The sequence below is a fragment of the Phascolarctos cinereus genome, unplaced genomic scaffold, assembly GCF_003287225.1.
Source record: "Phascolarctos cinereus isolate Bilbo 61053 unplaced genomic scaffold, phaCin_HiC Scaffold_4;HRSCAF=312, whole genome shotgun sequence".
NCBI lineage: Eukaryota > Metazoa > Chordata > Mammalia > Diprotodontia > Phascolarctidae > Phascolarctos > Phascolarctos cinereus.
This window is the reverse complement of record NW_027555847.1, coordinates 307,662,104-307,675,994: the sequence shown is the minus strand read 5'-3', so window position 1 is coordinate 307,675,994 and position 13,891 is coordinate 307,662,104.

Here is a 13,891-nt window from a genome sequence, read left to right as displayed (position 1 = left end):
GGCCTGGTCACTGGCTTTGTGTGCTGGGGCCTCAGGTTCTGGCAGCTGGAGACTGTAGAGACTATAGCTTACCTGGTGGTGAACTGGAGCTAGTGGTGGTGGCTGACATGTGCTGGTTCCCCTGGCTGTGCCAAGGCACACAGCAGGTGCTTGTCCATTCCACCTCCTTGGGGCTCAGGATCTCCCACTGATTTGCTGAGGTGGGGCTCTCTGCTGGCTTACCAGGATGCCTTCCATCTTGCACTGGTCCCCTTCAACCACAGCAAGAGGGACCTTTCCTGTTATTCCCCCAACTTTATGAGCTAAAAACTGCTGTACCCCATCTTTCTGCTGGCTCCACTGTTCCAGGATTTTTCCTGGGGCAGTATTTTCTGGGTTTTTCAAGGTTAATAAAGGAGAGTGAGAGCAACTTAGCGCTTATTCCATCATCTCAGCTCCCGGAAAGGCTATATTTTGTTATACTGAATCAGATGCTATTTAAAAATGCACAAACAATAAACAGTGGTATTCTTTATTTTGTACAGTTTTTAGTTAATTCCATAACCACAAATTGGTAATATGCTATAGAAAATAGTTCTAATTGCATGAAGGAAAAAGGAATACTGACATCCTGTTTTTCCTTAATAACTGAATCTTGAAAGGTCTTTCTCAGTTCTTGAAGTCTCACATCTTGAGAAAAACAAACTTTCTATTTAATTTAATTTAAGCAACCATTCCTTGCCTTATTGAGTTATGATGAAATGAGCTCAGGTTGGTCTAATCTATTATATCTACATGAAATAAATTCCTCTTGGCCTATCTTCCTTCTAAGCTGTAATATATTGGTTTAAGTATTTTGACCTGTTATCTCTCACTTTCAGTTCTGGATCTGAGTTATCTTCCCATTCACACATTTTCAAAATGGAAGATAATATTCTGTGGTGGTCTCACTAGGCAACTCAGTAACTTATTTAGACACTTAGAACTACTCAGATAAAAAGGAGAGCAGGAAGAGATCAACTGAAAGCCAGGAGCAAAACTGCCCTAGGGTAAGAAAAAGGAAGGGAAAACTGGGTATTTATTTGCAAAGTCTATGGAAAAGCGATGAAAAGAAGGAATAATTTTTAAGTCTCTTTTACAGCATTTAATTAATGTAGCTAATTAATACTGTTTTTTTTATTGTTTAGTCTTTTTTCAGTCCTGTACGACTCTTCATGACACCATTTAGAGTTTTCTTGGCAAAGATACTGGAGTGTTTTGCCATTTCCTTCTCAAGTTGATTTTTCAGATGAAGAAACTGGAGCAAACAGGGTTAAGTGACTTACCCAAGATCACATAACTAGTAAGTATCTGAAGCCAGATTTAATTTAGGAAAAGGAATATTCCTGATGCCCAGTTAATCAGTGCAGTGGATAAAGCACTGGGCCTGAAATTAGGAAGACCTGCATTGAAATCTGACCTCAGATACTTTTTTAGCTGTGTGACCCTGGACAAGTCACTTCACCCTGTTTGCCTCAGTTTCCTCATCTGTAAAATGAGCTGGAGAAGAAAATGGCAAACTACTCTAGTATCTTTGCCAAGAAAACCCCAAATGGGGCCATGAAGAGACTCGTACTAGACTGAAATGATTCAACAACAGCAAGATTATTTAGTTACTTAATTCAGGCAAATCTTGCTTCTTGAACTAAATCCTAAACATCTAAGGGACAGGAATATCAGAATTTTAGATTCTTAGAGTTTAAAGGAACCATAGTGCTACCAGTAAAACTTATAACTGACTAGGAATTTCCTATACCCATTAACTTGCATTTAACAATCTCTGGTGATAGAGAGAACCTCTACTTCCCAGATCAGCTTATTCCACTTTAGACAGCTCTAATTGCTCAGAAGGTTTGTGTTTTTAATCAAGCCAAAACCTTCCTCCCTATAATTTCTACTCATTCTACATTGCAGGCCAAGCAGATCAAGTCTAATCTAATTCTAAATGACAATCTTTTAAATATTTGAAGTAAAATTTTAAACTTTCCTTTCTCCAAGCTAAGCATATCTTTAATTCCTTCAGATGAGGCTCATATGCCACATTCTCTGATCCTCTCACTATCCTGGTTATCCCTATTTAAATGAAGAACTTTAAAACTCATATCTTTTTTTTTAATATAATATGGCTTACTGTGCAGAACAGAATCTTGAGCATACAAGAGGTAGTTAGTAAGTGCTTCAATAAATCTTGATTGGACTAGGCAGAAACAAAATTACAGCTACTGAAATAGAAATATTAAATTTCCCTCATGTATCTTAAGATTTAGATTTTAAAAGGACTTTAGAGATTATCTAGTTCAACCCCTCAGGTTTCAAATGAGGAAACTGAGGTCCAGAGAAGTTAATAATAAGGTAAGAGAGGGAATGTTATTCACCCCACAACTCAGTTTACGTACTCAAAGTACATCATAATCACAATCGATAAGATTTTAATATGTAAATGAAAGAATTTATCCTCTGATCTGCTTCTCTGATTAGGTCAAGAACAGAACAGAGTGATCAGCTGAGCAAGTAGGTTAGCTATTTCTAGGGGTTTTAAATAGGAGGTAGTGGTTATATCTCAGAGGCAGATGTAAAGGAAATCTTTTCACCTACACCCGAGGGTTGCAAGGGAAGGAGAAGATACAGTCATTCTGAAGGGGGAAGTCACCTTCAAGGAGCATCATTTCTGGCAATTGATAGAGGAGGAAAGCAGACCCTGGGAACCCAAGATGAGGACTCTAAAAGAGAAAGGATTCCTAGGCTTTGCAATACCAGGATTGGATTGTGAGTTGCTTTGCTACAAGCAAATTTTACATGTGTGCCTCATTGCATTTTACTCTAAGTTTGAACCCCTCATCCTCTGGACACTGTATATTTGTGAGAGAGTGAGTTCCAAATTTATGGCAGAAATGCTTTGTGCCTACTATTTTTACTATACCATCTTACTAAATATCTTTGCTAATTGAGCCTACTGGCTAATTGCTAATGGGAAGCACACCAGCAGGGGCTTTTAATCTAGCAAAACTATAGTGTGATGTAGAAACTACACTGTTAGGACTTGAGTGTAAGTCCTCCTTCTAACACATAGTAGTTCAAGAATTGGGTTCAGGTCTTCCCTGTAACACAGTAATTGTGTGACCCTGGGTGAATCACTTAACTTCTCCGTGATCTGGGTAACACTCTAAGACAACAAATTGCTGAGATGGTATCAACTTGGTAGAAGGAGTTTCCTCGCCTAGAAGTTCCCTGTTGCAAGGAAGTTACAGGCTCTGTTCCTATCCCTAACAACTCTATGAGGCAGATGTTATTATTGTTCCTATTTTATATCTATGGAAACTCCAAGTGATAGAGTGAGTTACTCATGATACAGTTAGCATCGGAGGCAGGTAATATCTTAACTCTGTCTTTTTGCTTCTTAAATACAGTAATTTATCCAGGATCTCATGATTTTGAGAAGCAGCTAAGAGATGCAGTGGATACATTGCTACTCTTGGAGTCAGAAATACCTGAGTTCTGTTCTAGCTCAAAGACTTATTATAGCTGAATGGCTTTGGGCAAGTCATTTAATAGCTGTTTACTTCAGTTTCCTTAATCCCAGTAAGATGGGATTAATAATAGCACCTACCTTCCAAGGTTATTGCAAGGATCAAGTGAGATAATATTTGTAAAGTACTTAGCATAGTACCTTACATATTTGTTGACATATTAAAAGCAGTTATTATTATTATTACTAATTTTCAGACTCTGGGTCCAATGTTCTTGCCATTACACCATAACCACCTTTTTGCAAAAACCTCTCTTTTTTTAAGTGGTCTTTAATAAGTGTTGATTAATAAGTTATACCACTTGGGCTTAGATGTTCTTATTTATTATTTTAACTCTCTAAAACTTTCTTAAGCCTCTTTAGAGTGAATAAGGTAGTTTTATCCAGAGTCATAATTGAAAGAGGAGAAAATGGTAAATGCCCACTATTACAATAGATTTGTTAATTCAAACTAAGCTCAGACATACCTTTTTCTTTTCCTTCATGACAATGGGCCACATGAAGGGAGCTTCTTTTCTCTTTTATCTCATAGTTCCTTCTCTCTATGCTTCCTCTCCTTCCTTTCTGATATAATTTGGGCCACCTAGATTTCTAGGATGGATAATTTTTTTTTTCAAAAAAGAAGACTGGCAAAAGAACAATATTCACTTTAATCAGAAGCTGTAAGTCAACCAAGGCCTTGTTACTGCACCAGAGCATATTTACATAAAAGGAAAGGAAATGAAAAGATTCCTTTTTGCTTGTCATTTACTTCTTTGGCTATAAGAGATGGGTAGGAAGTAGTAACCATTACCTAGCATAGAATTTTGGGATTATTTGTAGAATTTATATATTCATTCAAGAATACTAAGAATATTTGGGCCTCTGCAGGGGTTCTTTGAAAAGAGAAATAAAGAAACCTGCTAAGTAGGGCCAACTCTTTTGCTTTACTCTTCATTTCTGCTCATTATGTTCTAGCCAAGCTAGATTACTAATCGTCCCCTGCTCTAGTTCTCCTCTTTTGACCTCTGGGAGTTATACCTCCCCATCCTGAGGCATTATCTCCACTTGTTGAAATCCTTTTTTTCCTTGAAGGGCCAGCTAAGCTGTTATTCCTTTCATGGTACCTTTCCCTGATTTCCACATATGTTCTACCTGTAAATGATCTTTGTCAAAGAAAAAGGAAAAGGACTCATATGTACAAAAATATTTATGTAGGCTTCTTTTGTGTTGGAAAATAATTGGAAATGGAGGAGATGACCATCAATTTGGGACTACCTGAAGAAGGTATGGTACATGAATGTGATAAAATACTACTGTGTTTTAAGAAGTGATGAAGGGGACAGATAGGTGGCGCAGTGGATAGAGCACCAGCCCTGGATTCAGGAGAACCTGAGTTCAAATCCAGCCTCAGACACATAACACTTACTAGCTGTGTGACCCTGGGCAAGTCACTTAACCCCATTGCCTAGCCAAAAAAAAAAGAAGAAATGTTGAAGGGAATGGTTTCAGAAAAACCTGGGATATTTCAAGTGATATAATCAGAACAAGGAGAACAATCTGCACAGTAATACCCTGTATTGTAATGATGATCAACTGTGAAAGACTTGGCAACTCTGATCAATATAATAATTCATTACAACTCCAAAGGGCTCATGATATAAAATGTTGTCCACCTTCAGATAGAGAACTGATGGTCTCAGAGTACAGAAGTACATTTTTCCCTTTCTTTATTTTCATTCCTTTCTTTTTTGGAATGTGTCTAATGCAGAAATATGTTTTATATTACTTCATATGTAAAGTATCATATTTCTTGTCTTCTCAATGGATGAGAGAGGAGTAGAGGAAGGAAGAGAACTTGGAACTGAAAATTAAGATTAAATTAAATTAAAAAAAATGAAATTTCTCCTTCCTCAAATTCTTCTAGGATGTCTTCTGGAGATTTCTCCTTTCCTCTTGTCACATCCTGCCTTTTATCACAATTATTTTCTTTCCTGTCCTCTACTTGTTATTAGATGTTAAGCTCCTAGAGGGCTAAGACTATATCTCTACTAGGTTACTAAGGTGCATTCTACACAGTAGGTACTTGATACAAGTTTACTGATTTAAATTGGATTGTTTCTAGGCTGTTTTCCATTCATTTTTTCATGTCAATAATAAAGATCAGAGCTAAACCAGGTTGTTAATTGCCATCTTATTAATAGTTCCTTTCTGCTAACTTAAAAGGTTTAGCTGAAGCTGATGTGATATAGAAAAGTAGTGTTATATTTAAACAAGAAGCTGAATTGGTAGATTCTTTGGTGAAATAGTAGACTTTAGTTAAGTAAGGGTCATTACTCTACACCTATTAAGGTGATGTCTGGGCTGGTTATCCCTTAGGCCTCTGAACTAATAATCCCTAGGATCTGGGTTACTCCTGCATCTCTTTCCCATTATCATGGACAATTTCGATTTCGTAGTTTTGGTTGTTGAGAGCTCAAGGAAATCTGTTGCAAGGTAAACTACCACAGACAGCTTCTTCCTCCATTGTGGTGGATGCTAACAAAGATGCCTTGTGCAAGTGTCCTCACATGCAAACTTAATTACAGCTGTTTGTCTTCATGGTAGTCTTCACTGCTGACAGTGAATGCAGGGCCTGCATTGCAAAACCTAGCACTACAGTTTCCTCCCCGAATGACATACTTTCCTTCTTAAATTATATGACTATGGGTAGCACTCTTCTATTTATGAAATAATGTACTTACCATTTACCAACAGCAATTCAAAACACTTTTCATTCCATTTAGCTATTTTCTACCCTGTTGCATGAGAATACAAAAAGAATAGAAATTGATTAGACAGTGGGTGAAAAGTAGGTGAAAAGCATTTCTTGGCATGCTTTATGCCTCCTAATGAAATGATAGACTTCTAGCACTTTGTTTCTTATCTTAGAGATGTTCCTTCCTTAGGTGGCCTGTTCCAACTTAAAAACCTATTTACCATATTCCTTTCAGTTCCCAAAAAGGAGAAAAAAACCAAAAAAGCAAAAAAAAACCCCCAAAACCCACATCATATGCATTGCTAAACTGAAGAGATATTACTACTAGTCAGAGTGGTTCTTGGTTCCAAATCACAAGAAGACAGTATCACCAATTCCTGAGGGACTTATACATATCACAATTAATGGCCTCATCATTATAGAGAGTCAGCATGACAAAGTATCTAGAGGGCTGACCTTTAAGTCAAGAAGACCTGGGTTTAAGTCCTGCCTCTGACACATACTAGCTGTGTGCCAGTGGTTTGCTGGTAATTGTTTAACAACTGACTCTCTCTCCACCCTACCTCCTCCCAGGGTAGGCATGACACATTTAAGTGTAATCTGCATTATTAAAATTCTCCATCACATTCATAAGTCTAGACAATCAACAAAACAATAAAGTCCTCATTTATAGGGTTTGCTTCTCACACATAAAATTTAACAACAGGCTCTTTAAAGCCAGTTAGAGCTGGCTCTAGCACACCCTTGTGTGTGACCATGGGTGCATTACATAACTTTCAGGAACCCAGGCAACTATCTAACATGGTAAATTTCAGGGAAGTTGCTGATCTACATCTCTGGAAGGAGTTTCTACACTTACCAGATCCAGAGATTCTCTACCCTGATGAAATCATTGGTCCAACTACTCTCACCACCCACCTTGACAAATAAACATCCTTATTAACCCTCTTTGTGTGATAAAAGTGGGTCTATAGGAACCTGACTGGTGGAAGATTTATTTCTGTTTGTCCATCACTCTGTCATTCACGGTAAGATCTGTTTTATTCTCAGTAGGCAACATGCCTTAAAAATAGTAAATCCTTAATAAATATTTTTGAATCAGTTGATAGGTGGGTAGAATGAGTGAACAAATGAATGGATAAATGAATGGATAGTTTACTTGTTTGAATATATTCATCCGGTGTTTTGCCTTTGTTATATTGGGTGGGATACTTACCTGGAGATGCAGGAAACTGAATTCCAAATAATGTGTTTATCACCTTGATCTACGTCTAGGACAAGAAGAGTAAGATTGATCTGTTTTCAGGCAGAAGCTGCGCAGAGCAGAGTGAGCCAAATATCTGCTGTCCATCCATTAGACACTTAGTCCCTTGGCAAGTTCTTCAAATGCGCTGGCTGATAAGTAGGTCAGAGTAGCCTGTCAGTATTTTATATCTACACTGCATATATGCTGTGGTAAGTATCTGAAGCTCATGATATGAGCATAAGGTTATTAATTTCCCACAGGACCTTAGAAATTTAAAACAAATGGGCACGGATATCTAAAGGACAAAGTCTCAGATGTGTTACAAGTTATGTGAACAGATGTCTCCAATGACATAATAAGTGGGCCAAAGTTATATTTGTAGTTTATTCATTAATTTCAAATTCTAATTGGAATTTTATGGAGCCTTATGCAATATATTTTTTCACAAGGAAATCTCATTTGTATTAGAAGAAATACACACACACACACACACACACACACACACACACACACACTATGTTATAGATTCTTCATGTTCAACACATGATTGGCCCATCTTTTCTTCCTATCATATAGTTCCTTGATGAAACTTTTTATTCTGGTTCTTCTTCAAGTTTCTCATTGTTTATGTGTTGCATTACATGTTTATATGTCATTTATAGGGTGCTCAACCCACTCCATGGGCCTCTCCATTGTTCTCAGAGTGGTATTCATTTGCAATTCTTCAGAGATTGTTATATTTCATGTCTTGTTCTCCTAACTGTAAGCCCATATTCTAGTGGTATACTCAGGATATGGGGAGGAAGTAAAGAAGGCCTCTAGCAAGCTGAGTAGATTTCTTGGGGCAAACTTATGGTAGGGCATGAACAGGACCCACAGAGGGTGGGCAGATTTGGATGGGTTGCTGTTTGCACTGTTGGAAGGAATTCCCAGATCAATTAGATCACAGACCCTTTTGTATATTTGCATGCATTTTTAAGAATATCTTTAAATCTTATCATTATTTCCCTTCTTATATAATACGATGGCTAATCAGTGCCAGACTGTCAGTTTAGATGACAGTTTGACTTATTTCTTATTGTAACTGAGTTATTACATATTTCATGGAATTACTTTCCCTTACTTTGTTTTGCTCATTTCTTTCCCCAAGACAGATTGCACTGTTTGTACTATAAATCATAAATCTGACAGCCTTAAAAATATAATGTTTCTTTTTGAGGTTGCAACTTTGTTCCGTTAAAAGAAGTTTAAGGTCCAGAAATATTTTAGTACTATGAAAGATCTATTGCTTCATCTGTTTGGGTACTCTCAGAACCCATGCAGAATGCAGTCTCTTATAAGCACTATTCTACAGTAGGCTACATCTTTATCATTACCTAATTGACTAAGAGATTCAGAGAATACAAGATTCCACTGTGCATATTTTTAGTTGTAGGCCAAAATGCCACCTTCAAGGATTTCTTGTAAACGTGTATCTCTTCCATGCATATATCAAAATTAGGCAAGGATCCTTGAAAAATGTGACAACAGAAACTATTATTCAATGACATTCTGATTATTGATATCAGGCAAGTCATAAAACAAAGTGACATATGCTCATTAGAGGTGAGCCATGGAAGAGAACCAGTGATGATTAAAGGTTGAGGAAAGATTCTTCATAGATGCCGAGGTACTCCTGATATTCTTATTTGCTGAGGACCTTGTGCTGGTTGCATCAAGCCTAGGAATATTACAGGGAGTTCTATATGAGCTAAATAACCCATCAAAGTTTGATCTAATCATCCACACAGGGGAAGAAAGGGGAATAAACAATATCTATCATCCAGGTGTTGTGCAGGTAGCTGGGCAATCTCTAGAGCCTAACCATCCATTTAAACATATGTGTGTGCATGTGCGTGTATAAATGGATAAGTGAATGAATCATTTACTTTTATACACTCATTCAGAGGTTCTAGCCTTCACTTGATTGGATGGTATGTTTACCAGGAGATTCAGGAATTCAAATCTCAAATACTTTGCTTATCACCTTAACCTATGGCTAAGACAAGAGTAAGATTGATTCTTTCAGGTGGAAGCTGGGCAGCGCAGACCAAGCCATGACCATTCAATATACATTAGGTACTTAGTCCCTTGAGTACTTCTTCACAGGTACCAACTGATACATGGGTTGAATGAAAGCTATATCAAAAGTAGCCTAGAAATATTTTATATCTACATTGCCTATGTACTATGTCTGAATCCTATGTTTTTAACAGAATGTTACAAGCATAAATACATGTTATATATTATGTACATGTATGTGCATATGAACACACATGTAACTATAAACACAACATATATGTATTATACATTTGTATACATCCATCCATATACATAGTTATACATATGTTATAGTTATATATTTATAGTTATGATATGGTTCTAGCCATATATGTATATAACTGTGTACATATGTACATATGTATAAATACAAATACACACACTGGGAAAATACTGCAAATAACTAATGGGTTGGACCTAGAGTTAAGTAAGAAGAAAGTGTGGACTAGATTGCTTGTGGGGAATTACAGAACTCTTTTAATGATCTCAAACTTCCCCATGAAATGAAGGCCTGACATTTTAATACTGTTAACAATTAGATCATGCTAGTAAGCAAAGCAGATCAAACTGACAATAACCCCACAGCCCATGATTCTATCTGAGGATTACTAGGAAACATACTCTGCATCCCTTCACTTAGGCAGATCTTCTCTAGTAACTTCCTCACCTTTTGGGGCTTTCTTTTAAATTCCTGCAGGAACCCTATAAAAGCCCCAAACATTTGTTTACTTCCAATCCGTCAACTGCTTTTGGCTTGTGATCTTTGACCTTCTTTTTCAAATAAGAAAAAAGTTCAGCTTCCAGGAATGTATTGGAGTCACATATTTTGGATAGGTTTTGCTGGGCTTTGTGAAAGTTTAGTATCGATTACTCATTTGGTATATTAGCTCCAACCTCCATGTTCTCCTCTCTCCCATATCTAAACCAAATGTCTTGAAATCAGAGGGTTTGAAGATGGTGGATTAGGGTCAACATAGTTGAACTTTCTAAATATTACTCTCCAAAATAACTTTATTGGGACACCTCAAATCAAGTCCTGGAGTGTTGGGGCCAACAAAAGGTCAGAGTGAGACATTTTTCTGGCCTATGAAAACTTAGGAGGTCAGCAGGAGAAGTCTGTGACATCAAGGTGAAGGCCTAACTGAAGCCCATGCACGTGGTGGTGGCAGCAGTGGCTGTTGTAGTAGCAGCAGCTTTGGTATCTTTTAGCCCAGGGAAGATAACAGAGTCAGACAACTGACCAGATGGAGATTACAGGGAATCCAGTACAATTGGCACTGATTGGCCACTGTGTTGCCTATACACAAACCTCAGTTGCAGTTTGAAGGTGGAGAGGAACACTGGGGGTCAGTCACAAGACTCTCTGGTCACAGTTCCAGAGTACTTATATTTATAGCTGCAGGGGAGCAGGGGCTCTTCCTGAGTAAAGAACAGAGCACACACCAGGAGAGCAGTCACCATACCTCTCGCAGGATCATACCAGCTTGGAAGTACCAGTATAAAACAGCCTGAAGCTTGGGACAGTGCCTACCCACCCCTAGGTGAGCAGAGCCCAACTTTAACATGAAGTTCAAAGTCAGGAAATGGGAAGGAAAAACAAGCAAACAACAACTACAAAAAATTTGACCGTAAAAGTTACTGCAGTGGAAGGGAAGACCAAAACATAAATTCAGAAGACAACAATATGAAAATAGCTGCTAAGAAGCCTCAAATAAAAATGCTAATTGAGCCCAAGCCAAAAGGGATTCCTGGAAGAGTTAAGAAAGAGATAAAAGTGGTAGAGGAAAAATTGGGAAAAGAAATGAGAGTGATGCAAGAAAATTTTGAAAAGCGAATTAACAGATTGGTAAAAGAGGCACAAAAAATATTGAAGAAAATAATTCCCTAAAAAAATATAATTGGTCTAATGGTAAAAAAAAACACAAAACTTCACTGAAGAAAAGAACTCCTTAAAAACAGAATTGCCCAAATGGGAATAAGGTACAAATGTTCATTAAAAGAAAATTATTACTTAAAAATTAGAATTGGACAATTAGAAGCAAATGACTCAATGAAACATCAAGGAACAGTAAAACAAAGTCTAAAGAATAAAAAAAATAGAAGAAAACGTAAAATATTTCATCAGAAAAAACAACTGACCTAGAAAATAGAGGAGAGATACTTTAAGAATTATTGAGTTACCTGAAAGCCATAATTAAAGATGATATTTCAAGAAATTATGAAGGAAAACTATCCCAATATATTAGATTCAGAGGGCAAAATAGATATGGAAAGAATCCACTCATCACCTCCTGAAAGAGATCCCCGAATGAAAACTCCCAGGAATAATATAGTCAAATTCCAGAGCTCCCAGGTCAAAGAGAAAATACTTTAAGGAGACAAAAAGGAAACAATTCAAATATTATAGAACCACAGTTGCACAGAATTTAGCAGCTTCCGTGTTAAAGGAGTGTAGGTCTTAAAATATGATATTTCAGAAGGCAACGTAGCCAGAGTTAAAACCAAGAATCATCTACCCAGCAAAATTGAATATAATCCTCAGGGTGGAAAATTGATATTTAATGAAATAGAGGACTTCCAAACATTCCTAATGAAAAGACTAGAACTGAATGGAAAATTTGTCTTTCAAATAGAAGACTCAAGAGAAACGTAAAAAGATAAACATGAAAGAGAAATCATAACAGATTCAATAGGGTTAAACTGTTTACATTTCCATATGGGAAGATGACACATCTAACTACTAAGAACTTTATCAGTATTAGGACAGTTAAAAGGAATTTACATAGACACAGGGCATGGATGTGAGTAGATCATGTTGGAATAAACTCCCAAAAAAGAAGGGGTAAAAAAGATGGAAATACTGGGAGAATGGGGAAGAGAGGAGTAGAATGAGAAAATATTTTCCTCACATAAAAGAGGTATGGAAGGAAGAGCTTTTACAGTGTAGGGGAAAATGGCAGGGGTGGAGGTGGGTAAAACTTGAACCTTTCATCAGAATTGGTTAGATGAGGAAAGTACACACTCAGTTGTACATAAAAATATAACTTACCTATTACAGAAATAGGAGGGGAAGGGGACAAGAAAAAGGGTGGGGGGAATGATAAAAGGGAGGATGACAAATTAATGAGGAAGTGGTTAGAAGCAAAATAGATTTTGAAGAGGGACAAAATAAAAAGAGAGAAGAAGAAGGAAATGGGATGGAGGGAAAAACACAGTAATCATAATTGCACAGGCAAATGTGAATGGAATGAGCTTAAAACAGAAGCAGATAAACAGAATGGATCAGAAACCAGAATTCAACAATATGTATGGAGACACACTTGAAACAGAAAGACACACACAGAGTTAAAATAAAGGGCTGGAACACAATCTAATATGCTTCACTAAACTAAAAAAAAAAAAAGCCAGGAATAGCAATCATGATCTCAGACAAAGCAAAGGCAAAATCAGACTTAATTAAAAGGAATAATCAGCTAAACTACATTTGGCTAAAAAGGTACCTCAGACAATGAAGTAATACCAAAAAACTTTACAGCAAGTCTCTCTGATAAAGGCCTAATTTCTCAAATGTATACTGAGTATAGAACTGACCCAAATTTATAAAAATAAGAACATTATTTAATTGATAAATGCTAAAAGGATATAAATAGGCAGTTTTCAGAAGAAATCAAAGCTATTTATAGTTATACGAAAAAAATCACTAAATCATTATTGATTAGAGAAAGGCAAATTAAAGTAGCTTTGAAGTAACACTGGCAGCTAGGTGGCACAATAATTAGAGCACCAGGTCTGTAGTTAGGAAGACTCATCTTGAGTTCAAAGTTGCCCTCAGACATGTACTAGCTGTGTGACCCTGGGCAAGTCACTTGACCCTGTTTGTCTCAGTTTCCTTATCTGTAAAATGAGCTAGAGAAGGAAATGGAAAGCTAGTATCTTTCCCAACGAAACTCCAAATGGGGTGACAAAGAGATGGAAACAAATGAAAATGATTGAAAAGACGTACCACCTCACACCTACCAGAAATGACAAATGCTGGGGGGGAGAAGGAAAAAAATAGCGATATCAAAGAGCTGTTTCAACCATTTTGGAGAACAATTTGGAACTAGGCCCAAAGGACTATAAAACTGTGTATATCTTTTGATGTACAAATACCACGACTAGGTCTGTATCCGAAAAAGATCAAAGAAAAAGAAACAACAGGACCTATACGTATAAAAATTTTTATAGTAGCTCTTTTTGTGGTGGCAAAGAATGGAAATCAAAA